The 18,403-nt window shown below is 42.1% G+C and overlaps 1 long non-coding RNA gene across 1 annotated transcript in view; it reads right to left on the bottom strand.

Annotated features, from left to right (window-relative positions):
• LOC144889759 (uncharacterized) overlaps positions 1–18,403 on the bottom strand; it is a 77,738-nt gene that overhangs the window by 54,503 nt on the left and 4,832 nt on the right. Inside the window, exons 2-4 of the long non-coding RNA XR_013622052.1 lie at positions 10,949–11,056; positions 9,554–9,707; positions 4,844–4,905 (exon numbers count right to left, since the gene is read on the bottom strand). This is a non-coding gene — a long non-coding RNA (uncharacterized LOC144889759). The remainder of the gene's footprint in view (positions 1–4,843; positions 4,906–9,553; positions 9,708–10,948; positions 11,057–18,403) is intronic.

Genomic DNA, 18,403 nt, shown 5'->3' with positions numbered 1-18,403 from the left:
GTGGATTGTTGTCAGTGTAAATTGTAACCTTATTACCTAATAAATACTCCCGGAATTTTTCTGTGACGGCCCATTTAAGAGCTAAAAACTATAGCTTCATGGAGCTGTAATTATCCATGTTTTTTTCTGCCAGCTTAAGGCTTCGACTGGCAAAGGCTATGGGCCTGCACTTGCCGTCATGCTTTTGGGAGAGTACTGCACCAAGCCCACCATGACTAGCATCAATCTCGAGGATGAATGGCTTTTGAAAGTCGGCATAGGCTAAAACTGGTGCTGTGATCACTGATCAGGGCTTCTCTGAGGGCCAAAAATGCCTGCTCGCAGTGGTCATCCCAAGCGGAGGACAGTGGGATCTGGGTAGTCTTACCCTTCTTGTTCGGCCCACTCAGCTGTGCCACCAAATGATGGAGGGAGGCTGCTAACTTAGCAAAGTCATCTACAAACCTACGGTAATAACTGGGAAAACAGAGGAAAGAATGCAGCTCAGCCATATGAGAGGGGCGTTTCCATTCGCGCACCACAGCCACTTTGTCCGGGTCTGTAGCCACGCCCTGTTCAGAGACGACATGTCCCAAATATTTGACTTGTTTTTGGAAAAAGTGACATTTGGAAAGCTTTACCTTCAACCCTCGTTGAAGTAAAAAACCTCTTCCAGACAATCCAGGTGCTGGTGTACTGTAGATGAAAAAGCAACAACGTCATCAATGTACAACAGGACGGATTGGAAACGTTGGTCCCCGAACATGCGCTCCATTAAGCGCTGAAAGGTCCCGGGCGCATTACATAAACCAAATGGCATTCTATTAAACTCAAACAAGCCAAATGGGGTATAGAACGCTGTTTTGGCCCAATCAGCTTCAGCCATCGCCACTTGGTTGTACCCACTAGCTAGATCTAACGTTGAGAACCACCGAGATCCTGTTATAACATCAAGGGACTCTTCAATTCTCGGAAGTGGATATGCATCCTTCCGGGTCTTAGCATTAAGATGCCTGTAATCGACACACATACGGAGGCCTCCATCTTTCTTCACCACCAATACAATCGGGGATGAGTAAGGGCTGCTACTTTCCCAAATTATTTGACTGTCAAGCAACTGTTTGATGTGTGCCCTAACTGATTCATACTGGGAGGGGGGAATGCGCCGATAAGATTGGCGCACAGGCACGTCGTCTAAAAGCGGGATCTCATGTGTAATGAGATTGGTACACCCTCAATCACACTCACTTTTAGAAAACAGGGAATGGTATCTACCTAATAGGGACTTAGCCTCGGTAGTTTCACTAGGGGTAAGGCCTGGGAAGTCAAGGTGTTCAAGGTCAGCAAGAACATTGGAATCCAGATCAACAGACTGGACAGATACATAGGCCGTACATTCGTGTGTAGACTCGTCAAGTAAGAGCTCTATGTGAGGGGAGTTACCAGCCTGAATATCTTTACCACTGACCATCTGCACTGTTCCTACCACTCTGCGAGGTGTTAGACACACATCAGACTGGCCTACATTAGTAACAGGGGCATAAAGGGTACCTCTCTCAGCGTGGACCAAAGCAGGAGAGAACAATAAGCCCTCCGGCAGGCAACCATTGAGGGGACCAAGGGGCTCAAGTAAGAATTCCATAGGTGGAACCTGAGGGCAAGTAATAGGGACCATGGAAAGTGTTCCAGCAACTATGTGGAAGGGCAGCGTACCCAGAACCCTCACCTTAAATACAGAGGATGAACTTACTATGGCCTCAGTCCTCTGAAAGCGACGAAACACATGTCTCCATGCTCGGGCGCCAGGATGCACAGGAGGACTCTGAAATAATCTGGCACCATTCTGTTCAAATAGCTCATGGTAGCAGTCAGTGATAACGTTCATGCCAAGAATACCAGGGGTGGTCTATTTACGACTCTTGATAACACAATTGCCTGGGTCTTTCACAATCAATATTCCCCTACTATGCATGCACTGGTCCAGTACCTTTACATCTAACTCGACATAACCAAGGTACGGTATGTCTAACCCATTAGCTGCTTTAAGACCCAGCCACTTGCAGTCATAAAGTTCTTGTTTAAGCACATGTGAAAAGTGTTCAAAAAATAGCTTTCCGTAATGGTCGTGACCATGGAACCAGTGTCCAACAAACAAGGGACTTCCACTACCCCCATGGACATGGCCAGCACGGGGCAAGGCCCAACTAACTTGCTAAATGCTTCAGTCTGTTCAGAGTTATCGTCTAAGAACACCCCTCCCAGTATGTGACTCTGCACACTGGGGGGGTTCTAGTTTTCCGACTGGTTAACCTGTGCAGTACCAGTATTAGTCTGGGGTGGGTTCCCTTGTGTGCAGTAGCTAGCAATGTGACCTAGCTGCGTGCACTTAATGCAAATTGGTCGCCCATCAAGTGCCCGTTTGAATCTATTACAATTGTAAAAAGGCCTTCCCCTACCCGCCCCCACATTAGAACTTAAAGTTCGTGTAATTATATCCAATTGGGCTTGTTGTTTAAGAACTATGCTTTTTAATTCTGCTAGTTCGGATTGATTTACACCAACCGCTTCACCACCAGCGGTGACTTGGGTTTCACATGTTTGTAGAAGGGGGCGTACATACTTTTCTCTGGTGGGCTAACCCTCCTCGACCCATCGAATCACCTCTTTGCGAACGTTGAGTAAGGACATCACAACAGTTTGCCTCACCATCATCCTTAGGTCTCTACGCACCATGTGGTGCCTCACATTTTCACAAAATTGGTCCCTCAATAAAACCTGCGAACTGGGCATAGCCTGGGGGTTACGCTGTTGCACTCGCTCCATTAATATAATGAGGGCATGGGAAAAATCCTGCAATGATTCTCCTTCCTTCTGCTTTCTATCAAATTATTCCTGCTGCAAGGACACATAGGATTTAGAACAACCATACACTTCCTGCAATACTTCAATGATATGTTCAGCATCTCCTTTTATAATTATATCTCTAAGTCTAAACTTAATCTCAGTGCGTGCGGCTCCCTCTAGGTGATCATAAACAAACGGTGTTTTGTCCAACTCTGACATATGTCTTGCCTTTATGCATCTCTGCACTTCCTCCACCCACTCGTCTACGGTTAAGGCCCCAACAGATGAACATCCAGAAAATTTAGGACATTTCCTCTCTCTAGGGAGGTAAACAGTTTGTTCTCTCCTCGGCGGAGGTACAGACAGGTTACCAGCAGGTCCCGATATACGGCCTGACAGTCTCTCATTTTCAACTCGAAGCTGGTCCAGCTGGTCCCGTAGCATCTGTAGTTCCGCCTCCATGATCCTATGACACAGTCTGATAACAAAAGTTCAAGGGAAGGGCCACCAGGTGGCGGAGCTGCACAGGGTCGGGGCTTTCAAGTCCACTAATGGGTGCCGTCTTCGCTGCCAATCGCTGTTCTTTACAATCAATAAAACATTATGCTGCTACCATTCCCCATAATCCAATGTATGGCTCTCCAACCAACTCTGAATTGTCCTGCCAACTACGCCAAATGTGGCACCAGAGGAGTCTAGGGCTCCTGGTAGTTTGTTTACAGACCACACCACTCCCAAATATGGGGTGGGAGACCCTAAATAAGTAATTTTAAGGCAATTCCCCAAAGGTAAATGTTAAATTAACTGAACAAACAGATTTCAAACAAATGGAATTTATTACAAGGTTTGGTTGGAGAGCACAATACAATACAATGCTTTATTAACATTTGAGAATATCCTAAAAGGCGAATAGCAGCCAAGTAATAAAAACTATCAAAAAACAGCAGCTGCCAGCACTGTGCAAATATCCTTTTCACAAGAGATCAGGGGTTACCCAGATCACGGTGGAAACACTCCACTGTACCTCTGCCTTCCTCTGCCGGTTACATGCACATGGGTACCCACTGGACAGCCAGGAATTCACCGGAGAGTTGAAAAACTCAGAAATACGCTTCTTGAGCAGATACAACACAGCACCCTAGCTGGGACAAGCAGGAAGTACTATCACAGAGGACCCGAGCAATAGTCGTCTCACGCTATGCCTGCACAGGTAGATTATAAAGCAAAAGGGGCGGAACCAATGTAATTATCTCTGACAGGGACTAATGATTGGTCCCATAGGCTACACAAAGAATGCTCGTTGAAATGGCTAAGAAGAAGTCAGCTCAACTGTGATGCTGAACAAATCATAAAAAATTCCCAAGACCATCAATCAGACAGGTGTAGATTTTGCAAGATAGAAACAGAGATCACAGGACACCTCCTGTCAGAATATAAAATTTCATGTCAGAACAGCTGTGTACACAAAGGCACAGCAAAGTATGTGGAGTAATCCACTGGCATATCTGCAAAAAAATCAATATCCCAGTTCCAGAAAACTCATGGAAACATGAACCAAAAACGATCACTGAAAACAAGGAAGTAATATGACCTAATGATCCCCTTGAGGGTGAACACAGAAACAAAGCATTGTGACCAGATATAGTAGAGGTACAAAAATATAAAGATAGCCTTGCTAATTGAGGTGTCAGTACCCAGTGATTTTGGCCTAAACAACGCATAAATAAAGAAAATTACCACATTCCAGGATCTCAAAAATGAAGTTGAAAGAACCTGGAAGCTGAAAAGCATTAAAATTGTTCCAGTGGTAATTGTAGTAATGGGAATAATAAAGAAGAACCTTATGGAGATCTTAAAGACTATTCATGGGAATATTACTACAAACAAATTACGGTACAGTGGGAAGCTGTCCAGGGTTCAGTGACGATCCTGAAAATACCGCTAGGAACAAAACATGGAGAACAACAAAACTTCACAGTTTTGAATTTCACAAAAATGCTCATGAATCCTGATCTCTTACCGAAATGGAGGTGGATACTTCGAGCCTGAGGTGGACTTCATTGCACCTCCTAAAATCTGCACCTGGAGATAACAACCAATGACACACACACACACACACACACACACACACACACACACACACACACACACACACACACACACACACACACACACACACACACACACACACACACACACTTAATCACAATATTAAATTATTAGTGCAACTTCAGACAGTTTGGTTGAAAATATTGGTTGGAAAGACTTGATGGACACTTTCTTTATGCATTTTAAGTTACCAGGGAAACAAGTGCAGCAATTCCTTGTACTAGTGCAGCATCTTGGGTGTTAATCCATTGCTTACATTTACATTTTGTCTGAGCCTATCCTCCACTGGTTGAGGCCATTTCTCTTTTGTCTGTTCTCTCCAGCAGATACCTGGGTGCTGTACCAGGGAGATGCAGCTGTTGTACATTACCAGAGGTGTATGGTAGTGTATTGTTAGCACACATAGTGTTTCCATATCCAATTGCTTGTTTCTCTCAGCTATATACTGTAGTCGTTTTTACAGATATTTAGGTTTTAAGTGAAAAAATACTTAATGTTAGATCTGGAAATTTGCTACAGAGTTTTAAAACAAGCATGTTGAGAAATTGAAAGGAACATTTTACCAAGTTTGCTTCTCATACTTTGCTCTTCATTTTGTATCAGGTTAAGAATTGTTGTTTATGAGAATGAGTTTGCGAAGTTTTGACATTAACATGAGCAGGATGGCTTTGCCATGCCAGGATAAGATATCTCAAACTTATATGATATGTCAGGCTGGTTTGTTATGTTAGTGATGAGTCACTGCAACAAAGACTATCGGTTCACATGAAGAGCAACAGGACTGGCCTGATGCTCCATGGGCCTGCCTGATCATTGACATTGTGACAGGTCCCACCTGGATGGTAAAACGGTAATATAGCATGGCTTTCCAGTGATTAGGTAGTGCGCCTGCCAGGCCAACACCAAAGCCTGGCCAAAACTTGTTTTAAGTGAGCAATAAGGCGAAAAAAACTTTGGGATGATGGGCTCTGTTCCAGCAACAAGAAAAAGGGGTTCACAATAATGATTGAATAAAAGGAAGTAGTAAGTACCCAGATATTAAAAAAGGTAAGTGCAATACACCGATGATGTAATCAATTTCATTTATCCCTGGTGCTGTGTCAATCACAAGAAAATTAGATTCACCAAAATCCCTTTTGAAACTAGCATCACTGGCGTTCATCAAACTCATTCAAATATAGTCATATATTTGATGCTCGGTGGATATAGTCATATATTTGAAGCTCGGTGGATATAGTCATATATTTGATGCTCGGTGGATATAGTCATATATTTGAAGCTCGGTGGATATAGTCATATATTTGATGCTCGGTGGATATAGTCATATATTTGATGCTAGGTGGATATAGTCATATATTTGATGCTCGGTGGATATAGTCATATATTTGATGCTCGGTGGATATAGTCATATATTTGATGCTCGGTGGATATAGTCATATATTTGATGCTCGGTGGATATAGTCATATATTTGATGCTCGGTGGATATAGTCATATATTTGAATGTAAAATTAAGTTTGATGAAAACCTGAGCGTTTCAGACTACATCTGAAGTTTGAACTTAGCATTTGAACAATGGCCACATTTATAAAAGCTTGTCGTAAAAAAGCACATTCTAATTTCGTAAAAGTAAAAAAAAGTTTTTAAAAAGCACATTCTAATTTTGCTTGTCGTATCACTCTGCTGCATAGTCATAAGCAAAGAATGAAACAATTGAGATGACTTTCGAATTAACTTGCAAAGCCAGTTTCAGCTGTCAGATTCTTGTATTTTGAAAATATATTCACCAGTATTTGACATTCTGTCTTTGAGCTGGCTTTGCACTGTTGGGATTTGTCATTTCATAACCTTTTTCTCTTCTCCATTTGTATTAACTCTTGTTATTTTTATTTTACTAATCACACAGATGGAGGAGAAACACGATGATTGGGAAAGGGATGTGGGATGATGATTGCATACATTGTGGTGATGATAAGTCACATGATACTTCTGCAGCAATGTAACTATGTTTGTCTGCATTTGTTTTTTGCAAGCAACCCAGTTGAGAACATCAAAACCGACCTGCCTAGCAAATAATTTAAAACCAAATTGTGCTTTCCATTTTAATTACAATGTGCAAAGCATTTATATTAGAACAGACCAGACAACTGACAAGTATAACAAAATAATTAAACAAATTATATCAAGCAGAGAAAAAATGGGAATGAAGGCTGCCTGCTTAAGTGTCATTTCAGGACAGAAGGGGTAAAGGAATAATATAATGTATGAGAAGAATGTAAAATCGGAGATAGGGATGCAGGGTGAATGAGTGAAAGTGTCACCGTAGACAGGTAGCCCACCTGCAGTTGTTTCCCTCCAGTGTCCAAAACGCTCTCAGCCAATCACAGGGCCAAATCTTCGATGATTGTGGCAGATTAGTGAAACTCCCCTGCAAAATTTTTTTCCTCATTAATACTATTTTTCTCAGCTTTGCAAAAGAGGGGTGAATCCCAGCGCTCTTTCATTCCTAATCTCTCCTGCCGTGCAGCACTGCGCCTTGCCACCACAGGGGTGCCGTCAGGCATGAACCACCCCACAGCATCTTTCCGAGGCAGGGCAAGGCAACAGGAGGCCTTGCAAGCTGCAAGGCCCTGAAAGGACAGCCCTTTGTTAGCCTGTCCCTGCATCTTATGGTTCCGCATAATCAGATTTCTCCATTGCCATCAGATGTGGAGAGGAATAAAATTAAAAACAAATTCACAACCTTACTCCTTTTCCCTATTGGAAAAGAGAAAAAAATATTTATTTATATAATCAACACATCTTCACCACCTCCTATTTTTACTATATTATCTGCAAAGGCTGAGAGGAGGGGCAGAAGGTTGAAAAGAAATAGTACATATTATGGCCCCACATCCCCCTGCTAACATCTGAAGGCCAGACATAGCAGGAGGCCCCTAAGACCCAAATGCAGCCTTCATCTGCTCTGTCGCTTTCCTTTGGCTCACCACCGTGCATGTTCCTGATCTCTCTGGCTCCCTGCAGCACCCGAACCAGCATCAACAGTCTTCTGTCACGGCTAGGGATGAAGGAGGGTTCACCTCGCCACCTTACGACAACATCTTCAGCCATAAGTCACCTCTTTCTCTTCCAACACGCTCTGCGGCACGTCTCCACCCCCTACTGTCTCATTCCCCCAATATGCCTAGGCCGAACACACAGGAAGCAAAAGCAGAGCTGCCTGGGTGTGAGGTCTAAAACAGCTGCCTTTTGAAAACGGCAGCTAAAAGGAAGATCTTAGCCAAAATTAATATAAAAAGGAAGAAAAAAGAAAAAAAGCTCACAAAACGCCTGTTTCAAGCTGACAGCCTCCCACCCTCCCCTCTCTTCCTACCAGTCCCAGAGCGCAGCATGCCGCCTGTTCCCCCCCATCTCCCTCACTCTCTCATCGCGATCCACATTTGCCTTGCTCCTGCTGGGACCGAAAAATAAGCAGCCGCCTGCAGCCGTGCTTCCCCACTGCGACAAACGAAAGCGGCAGGGCGCCATCCCGCTCGGGCCGTGGCACATCATGGCGCCGCCCGCGTTGCTCAATGGCCGGCCAGATGAGGCCGCCACCACGACGCCTCCACTCGATCGGTGTCACTGTTGTGCTCTCTCTCTGCCTTGCACGTCGTCTTTCGTCTCCATTACATAGAGTAAACTCCAATAGCTGCTCTTCTCACAATCCAAGGCCGCCTGGGCACAGGAAACCCTGTTGAGATCGGCTGCCTGTCTTCTCCCTCTGGCTCCCACCCGCGCACCACTCCCCACATCCTTCTCCTCCACTTCTTCTCCCCCCCCCCCCCCTTCTGCTTTTCCACATCTCCCTTAGAGTCTCCCGCCCCCCACCGGAATGAAACACAATCAGGAGCTAAAATGGCGGTGCGCCTGCCCAGCGCCAGGCACTCCCTGCTGTGTGACGCTTTACTGAGCTAGATCAAGTGTTGAGTTTGAGGAAGAAGAAAGAATAAAGAAAAGCTAAAGGAATGGGAAAATAAAAAAATCATAAAATGGTCAAAAACAGCTCTTAAGAAAAGGGAAGAGTTTTGCCAACTTCCCATTTCTTGTGTGCAGACAAAATGAAAGGCTAAGCATGCTGAGCAAAAAAATGGGCCTTGTTGGGTTTTGGATGGCCGACTGCATGGTGCAGGTACAATCAAAGTGAATCACTTTTAATCTGAGAATACCTTGCACCCTTAGTTTGCAAACCTGTGCTGATTATTTAACCCCTGTGGTACCCTTTCTTCTAGTATTACAGAAACACAACTCCACCTAATGAGGCAAATTGACTTTAATATATTGTAAAAACTATATTAATGGAGTGTTCATTTGATGTAAACTGAGTAACTGCATGGAAGCTCCAAATGTAAGTTTTAGTACATATTTGCATACTCCCTTGCTCATCACTATTTATTTATACCAATTATTCGAATGACATGTAAAGCATAAGCTTGACCACCATTCATCATTAGGACCCTACCTGTTTTAGAACCATGACAGTACCATAAGGTTTTGCAAAAGGGTGAATTGGCAATGGAAGTTCACATCAAAGTAGAGTAATAAACTATATTGAAATGTTTTAAAATTATCTGTGCTTCTCACATCATTTTCAAGTTCAACTTTGCCTTGTGTTGCACAAGCAGCAAGCAGTGCAGGCTTCACCATGGCCTTGCGTTGTACTTGTCTTGCATACCCATGCAGCCTCGGTACTCTGTGTTTCTTGCCCCTTGCCAATCTTGCTTCTCACATCTGCCATCTAATAAGAGAGAAAGCAAAAGGTCTAATGGGTTAAACACTCCATTTGGAAATTTATGGAAAAATAGTTTTTTAGTTCAAATGAAAATATGGAAGCCAGCTTTAATTTGCCATATGTACAAATGTAATAACCGTAATGAATAAATTAACATTTCAAACAAATGCACCTCACATCACATGGTTTATTGACTCATAAAACTTGCATACGAACAAAATTCAAAGCCAATAAACTTAAATTGTAAAGTTAGTAAGAAAAATGTCTTTTGTTTGGATATGAGAGTCAACAAAAAATACACTACCTACTCCTGTAGTTTAAAGCTACCTACCCAGCATCAATTTTCCGAGTGTTGCATGACAGATTGTTGATCGGCGTGGAATATATCACTTTTCATTTCTTAGTAAATCTTTGCTTTCGTGATAGGTTTAGTATTGAAAAGACGAACACATCAGTTTTTTTCTAAAATTGAACCACAGCATGATTTCACTTCAACTTAATCAACTTGGCAGAAGAACAAGTCCTAAACATGTTTGTTAATCCAGATGTGACCTATTCCTGTTGGTTTTAGAGACAAGTTTAATTACGATTGAATGGTAGACAAAAATCAAGGCCAATGAGCTTAATAATTATGCCAAAATAATGGACTTCAATCCCCTAATTTAAGTCGAATTTGCTGCCATAGCAGCAGTTTTACTAACACTTCAACTACCGACAAGCCACTGTCGCCCCCACCAGTATATTATTATGATGGCATGATGGAGTTTGGGCTCAAGGCCAAGGAAACTGAGTGGAGGTAAAATAAGGCGATTATGACAATGAACACAATCAACTGTGAGCTTATAAAGTGTTCATAATGCAAAACACGATTGTGGTGCTAATAAGAAGCTTATAACATGACAATATCAATAATAAGCTTACACAGAGCTTAGAAACACAGCATTATCAAAAGCAAGACTTTCAAGTGAAAGGCCTGAAATCAAATAGAGGGTTAAAATGAAGTGATCTGTCACATGTACACAAAAGGCAAGAGTTAAAAACAAACGTGTATGACAAAAGAAAATCAAATTAACAATCATTTTCCATTACAATAATTCACAGAAATTCCAAAAGAATGCAGGCAAAGACACCAACTAAATTGAGGCCACCTAAGTATCTCCAGCAGACAAGTAACAGATTATCCCTTGAGAGTGTGGGATAGACTAAGGTGGAGTGTGTGTCCAGTAAGCAAGTATCCCGTTTCACACCTGCTGCTCACGCTGATCCCGTAGTTGCTGCTGCCGCTGTATTACCTCAAGAGTCTGCTTTTCCTGCAAAGATTTGACGCAGCCCACGTCTGATTCCACCCAGACCATCTGGAGGGCGGAGCAAAGATCACAAGCAAGAAATGAAATTTTAGGAATAATATGTCCATGCAAAGATGGCAATGTAAAGTACATTGGATGTATGTGCAAAAACTGCAAACTGTAATGTAAAGTGCAAAAACTGTTCTGAACATTTTGCAAAATGATCATTATTATCATCATAATTTATTTTATTTTCGTAAGTTATGGATTCCATGACATAATCTTTCCTAAACTTACAAGTTTTCTGATCACCTAAGAAAAAGAGAATTTCCAAGGAAACATTCAACACGTGTCAAAATGTCAAATGGCCTTGAGACAAGAAAATAAAAATTGAAACGATATTAAACATAATAATTTGAAAAAAACTCAGAATAAAAAGCGAAAAATAAAGACGATTAGGAAAGTGGAAAGAAAAGAATAAAGATAGAAATAGGACTGCAACGTGCAACACATTGTAGACCGACAGAGACAATCTTTTTTTTAGTTTCACACACATTACTGCATTTTCCTCGGCTTAGAAGCCTTTTTTTTCCTTTTTCTCTCTGAACTATTATTATTCCTATATGAGGGAAAGGAAGAAGAGGATTAGGATAAGCTCACTGCTGCATGGTCCAATAAAGAAATGGCCTCCAGCTGAGCTTTTGGCCACTTTATTATGGCACAGCAAGTGGCCGACCTATGGCAAATCCGTGGTCTCGTCTCAGCCGAGAGCTGGGCCTCAAAATCCAAAGCCGTGGACACTGGGAACCATCCATTCATCACCGGCTGACAATGACATCAACAATGAATTGGAACTCCAGCTCTTGGATTTAGACAGTGTCACACAGCAAAAGCTTTTCTCTGACTACATTAACTGACGTTTACAAGTTTAATGCCATGAAAAGGGAATTGAAGAAGTTAGAAAACAAAAATTGGGTTAAAGAAAACTATACAAGATAAAACGGAATAACTTCAATATAGAAAGACCATAAACACACAATGACAACAAAACTAATAACATGGTAAAGAATAGTCATGCACAAAATACCTTGTTAGTTAAAAAGTGTAAAGCAAAATTGAATACGTATTGAAGAGGAAAATCAGAATAGGTGGGGAAAAAAACATCAATATCATTACATTTCCTGCAGTATCATCTCATTGCTCTGATTCGTGTTGGCTAGCATGTATAAAGATTGAATCCTGTGAAAAAGCTTGTTCTTAGTTTTACTTTAGAGAAATATTGAGCTGCTGAAGAAACTCTCTGTATTACTTTTTTGTAGACAAAAAGATGGGGTTCGGGCATAAGCTCGCGGGATGGGTAAGATAACAGACAATAAAAAGAGAACATAATAAAAATGGGCTGGGGTTGTGGGGAAACAACCGGGTCTATACAACACGTATTTGGAAGAACAAACAGGAAAAGAGGAGAAAATAACGAGAAAAATAGAGTAAAAGGGTTGGACGTGGGGGACATTAGCACTGGTAGAAAACATCATTGATAGGAATGCAAAATGACATGAGATGGTGGTGAGCTGCCATCATAAAACCCTGAAGGTAAGAGTGCGATTGTTTTGACTTGGGGAAGCAATTCCACAGTTGTGAGAAAAAGAGGAAAAAAGAAGTGTAATTGAGAGTTCAGCATGGATTTTAGAAGGCAACCAAGGAGAGGGTTATACTGACAGAACAAGTGTATGGTATCAGGGGTGGAGAGGTTTGGAGAAAGGAGCAGGGGGAATATGACTGGATGAGAGGTGGCAATAAGTCATAAGACCATTAACCATGTCTATGGTGAGACAATATTGGATTCTATGACATCTAACGGCAGGGTTGGAGATGGGCTACTGACATATAGGAATGATCAGTACTCCGTTGAGCTATGGAGAAAAGATTTGTAGACCATGAGAAGTGCACATTTACCAAGGAAGACATTGAGAGATGGATTGATGGCACTCCAATGTGTTGAAACATTCCTCAAGATTGAAACAAACAAATATCTGCTGCTGCATCTCCAATTTCTGATCTGAATTAATACCAAGAAACTGTTCAACTACTTTGAACATGACCTTAATTTTACTTAAGAACACTCTATTTCACTTTGTATCATCAAGAATATCCCTGGGTAAATTCTACAACTTGGAGATAAATATATTGCAGAGAGACCGTCTTTCGAGCTCCTAAGCTTTCACCATCAGTCATTGAAATCTTTTTAGTGGACCACATATCTAATCAGTACCACATATTAAGAAGAATTCACCAAATGTCCGTCCGTCCGTTCGAAGGTACCGCAAAAACGGCCCAATCGATCGCAATGATATTTTGGGTGGGTATTCCTGGGACCCCTGGGAGTAAAATAGGCTATATTGTTTTTCCAATTTTTGCAAGTTTTCCAATTTTCCCAAACACTATGGAATAATATTTACCGATATGAACAGTGATGTGGCTTTTGTTGAAATTCTACAAATACTGTTTATTCTACGTACCAGGAGAGAGTAGATCGACTCCTGACGAACTCTTCCGATATAAACATGCGGCTCCGAAGTAATATGGCAGCGTGTGCAAAGCGACTGAGAAACAGGTGTAGCGGTCGCTTCCGTGTTACAGATTTGGCACGCACACTTCACACATAAACGTGCGACTGAGAAAGACGTGTAGCAGCCGCTTCCGTGTTACAGATTTGGCGCGCACTCTTCACACATAAACGTGCGACTGAGAAGGACGTGTAGCGGACGCTTCCGTTTTGCAGAATTCAATCTTTTTTCAAAATGGGCGCCATGTACTGTTTAGATTTTGATGATTTGTGTGTTACATGATTCAACGGATGTTTATATGAATCGTTTAAAATAAAAAAGCCTTCAATTTCTGATATTTTGCCTTTTCATTTGGGCTTCCCAATTGAAGCCCCGCCCATAGGGCGGGTACCGTTGCTAGTATCTAAAACTTTGCTTCTATTTCCTCAACACTATCATATTTCCTATTTCTATTCACTCTCCTCGTTTCAAAAAATCAGAACAAACAAACAAAAACTTAATATTTCACTCAATAATGACTCGTTTCTATTGAATTCCCCTCTGCTCCTGGTTCTACATTCCCCCTGGTCACCCCCATCCTTTCTCCAAACTGAATCTACATTAAATATATAATGCTTCTTCTTTAAAAAAAAAAATCATTTTTGGAATGCATTTTGACCCTTGTATCTCGTTCACAAATGCTACACGTGTTCTTCCTATCCAACACGAAATATGTCTCTTCTTCTTCAAACTGATTATTTTTCTGAGGTTTTTGTCTGCGCCGCGCCTCATCCACAAAGCTCTACCCTCACCCTTCACCTCGGCTGATACAGTGTAACATTACTCCGTGCGTTTAACAAGTGTTCTAATCTCCCATCCCATGATTTTTATCTCCATCTGTAAAAGTTGGGAATATGGAATCAGGAAAAGTGTCTACCTGCACCCCACCCCTCAAAGCTTCTTGCCCCCTTTCGGCATCGCTACTCACAGCACACACTCAAGCCTTCCCCCACACACAAACTTTCCCCTGCATCCCTCACACTCAAACCTTCCCATGCACTTTACAGACTCAAACTTATCCCCACACCCCTCACATTCAAACCTTATACTGCAATCCACACACTCAAACATTCCCCCACACCCCACACACCACACACTCAAACGTTCCACCACATCCTACACACTCAAAAACTTCCCCCTCAACCCACCCAAAGCCTCACCTTGACACCCACAAAGCCTCCCCTTATCCTGCACCATCCCAGTGCCTCCTCCCCCTATTTCTAACATTGTGGATTTCAAATATCCAAGGTCTCCGCTCCAACCTGAAAGACCTTACAAAATCAGGCTGACTGCCAATAAACTATACATCTGTTTAACAGAATCCTTCCTCCCACAGGACATCCCCGACTCCTTAGTGTCCCACCAGGTTACTGTCTCCTCTGATTTCATAGGTCTAAACCACGCCCCTGCGGCAAAGTTGCTCTTTACATCAATAACTTAATTTCCCACTGCCTTTGTATTGCCCTTACACCTCCCAAACCCCACGAGTACCTATGGTTGTGACTGGTGCTGTTAGCTAGATTCAAAATCCCGTCTAGTATAGGCTCTGGGGGGTTGCTTGTGTACATCTCTCTTCTACGGCAAAACTTTTGATTTTCCTGTTCTATATGTTGAGACCCTTGGAAAAAATCTGGGTAACACTCCCAGATCAAGTACGTTTTTTCTGCACACCCAAATACGTGATTATGACTTGAGGCCAATTAGCCGAAATAGCAAAATTCAGTTTTCATGGAATAATTCAAGAGTAGGCAGCTTTAGATTCAAATGTAACATTTATTTATCATGTTTAGACATAACTAACACATTTTTAGCATGGTTCAATACTATAAACTGTCTTTTTTAGGAAAAAAACACGTCATTTAGCTTCTTTTTCTCCAAAAATCACTTTCAGTTTGAAAGGCGCTCAAAATCCGATCACCTCTCATACACCCAATTATGTAGATAAAGCAACCAAAATTTGTCAGAAGCTTCCTTATGAAGCCCTTTAATAATTCCATGCATCATATTTATGATTCATTATATTGTATAGTGACAGTGGGGTCAAATGTTAACAAAGGTTACCCCTACCCCAAAAAGCGGTATAAACCAAAATTGGTTAAATTGGTCTAACTTTTGAAGTAAGTGTGATATTCGGCTGATTTTGGTGTCTATGTATGGGTTTTTGATAGCAAGCTATTCATTGGAACCATAATCAACCCCTTTTGAATATACCTAATTTGCATAATTTCAAAATGGCCGCCAAATACCTCCTGGCAATGATGTTGACTAAATTTCGCTCAAAATTCAGCTTAAGCAAAACTATTACACTTACATAGCTTAAGGATTCATGAATTAAAATCATAACATGTCCACAAACCCAATATAACTGTCATAACAAGGAAGCGCGTGCTGTCAATTACCACCATTTACCACCTGTGCAACTTCAATACATGTACTCTTTATCAAGCGACAGGATTCTTGCAGGCATCAGGGGAAGCCTTTTTGCAATGACAAAAATTTACACATTTGACTATGGTGGTCCTACAGGGGCATGTTGACCTGGCACACTTAGTGCATGAACAGACAACTGTCCAATGTGATTCTAGAGTTTTCCACGTTGTCTCAGGTATCAGCTGTTCCTTGTCATGCGTATAACCACAATCCTCTGGCTTAAGTGCGATCACATTTTCAGAATCTTGATGAAGCTCCAAAGCATGCATGATATTGTAGGCATTGAAAAAGCTACACTTCATATGTGGCAGGAGACCTTGGCTGGTTGGTGGCAGGTTGTGATGAGAACTCCCTTTGACATGATGGAAGATCTCCGCACGCAAGTTCGAAAATTTCTTCGCATCGCTTTTTGGTTTCAGTACTTTGACCAAGTAGGATTCTGCATTCTTGATCAAAGGCTGAGAAAGGGTCGGCAACCCTCCAAAGTGCTTCAATAACTTTTCTGGCTCGGCATTCAAGGCGGCTTTCTTGGTCCCAACTTTGCTAGTGATATCACATCCTGTAAGACTGTGTACGGCAGGAAGAACAGCACAGAGTTGACATCCGATGCGCTCGAACAAGGTATGAAGGGGCACATACCGAGTGCTATCTCCAACTCCAGCTCGTACCCACAGCTCCTCTAGGTCATGTTGGAGAAAGACAGGCATGTGGTGGAGCAAGGCAACAACTACATCAGTATCATTGGAGATGACAACACATATTTTGTGTCCTTCTTTGAGCGCGTCCAAAACATGAAGGAGTATGCGAAGATCCGCCTCTTCAAATGTGGATTGAAGGTGTACCAGTGCGCTCTCATCTCCGTTGTGCATTTTCATACATTTCCAATCCTCGTTCTCTCTGGTCACCTGTCCGAGTACAGTTGGGTACTGACCGGTATTTGCAATATTTGAACGAACATGGCTGTAGATCAGTTTTTCAAGGAGAAGTTTGTTGTTGTTGGAAGGCCAGAATGTGTTCATATCCTTAGGTAGTGGTGTTGATGGCTCTATTGAAGTATATTCGATGGGTAGAGTGTCACTTCGCCTTTTCCTTTCGCTGTCCTTCACTGATGGGTCATGAGAATACATGTCAAAGACATAGTCAGTCCGCCCAAACCGATGATATATGGCCGAAAATGACATGAAATTTGATAGAAGGTCATTGAATTTGGAGAGTTTCGTAACATTAACCTTTCGGATTGTGGCCATGATGTCAACTACAAATGATGCGTCTTTCCGATGACTATATGTAAATTCTTCCGGTTTTAGGTGCGTCTCCAACTCCTTCAGTAGCTGGCTCTTTGCTGGTTTAGTCATCATTCCTGCATCATCAAACAACACTGGGGAGGGAACAACATCGTACTTTAAGAGATCATCAGTGGTGAGGCCACGCTCCCGAGCTATTTCTATGTTTCTCTCAGCGATGTTCATCTCCTTCACTGTCGTCTTGGTAGTCTTCTGTGGCTTCTTTCGAAGAGTTTTCATCGTCTTCAAGTTTGTGCTGCTTATTCGAATGGTACTGCTTATTCGTTCAGTCTTGGTGACAAACCTTTCCTTTCTGAATTTCAGGTACTTCTCTTTTCCTTTTGAAAAGGCATTGAGCATGTCAGTTTTTATATCATCGGACATAATCTCTTTTGTCACAAAGTTTTGTAGTGTTTTGGAAGCGTCTAGAGACAGAGGGGACCCCTTCTCTTCAATGAATCTCATCATCTCCTGAATATGTCCTTCTTTGCGGTTCGTTGTGGCTTGAGATGATTCGTGGTGGCTGTAAGTCTCATGTGTCCTGTCAATCACATCACTGTATTGCCGATGTAGGTTCTTCACTGCCATCATTTCATGGTATATTAGGTCCCACTGGGCAACATACTGTTTTTGCTTTGCATGTCCAATGACTCCATCGCTGCACTTAGATGAAAGGTTAATGCTTTGCTCTAATTTCTGGTCTCCTCCAACAGCGGTGAATCGGCCGGGTATCTCTCTGATTGAAAAATTGCCTTTGGCAAATTGTTCATGAACTGATGGTGCAGTCTCAGGTAGATGTCGCATGTCTTCAAGGTAGAGAGAACACCATCGCAAGTAGTTGGTCGAATCGAATGCCGCAAACAGGTTCAATGCACGCTGGACAGCGTCAAGATGCAGTTCCCAAATCCCTTCACGATCAGCTCTCAACAGATCACGGACAATATCCATCATTTGCCAGAACTGAGTCCACAACTTGAAGTTTTCATTGGTATCAGACCGTGTTTGGATGAATCTGTTCAAATCTTCGACCAACGTTTTTGATGCATCAGCAAACTGAACCATATACTTCTGACTATCTGTGATGCATTTCTCCTTGA

Source organism: Myxine glutinosa, chromosome 1 (assembly GCF_964187855.1).
Source record: "Myxine glutinosa chromosome 1, kmMyxGlut1.1, whole genome shotgun sequence".
NCBI classification, from domain to species: domain Eukaryota; kingdom Metazoa; phylum Chordata; class Myxini; order Myxiniformes; family Myxinidae; genus Myxine; species Myxine glutinosa.
Note: the sequence above shows the minus strand (reverse complement) of the source record. Positions and strands in the feature narration are given on the sequence as shown.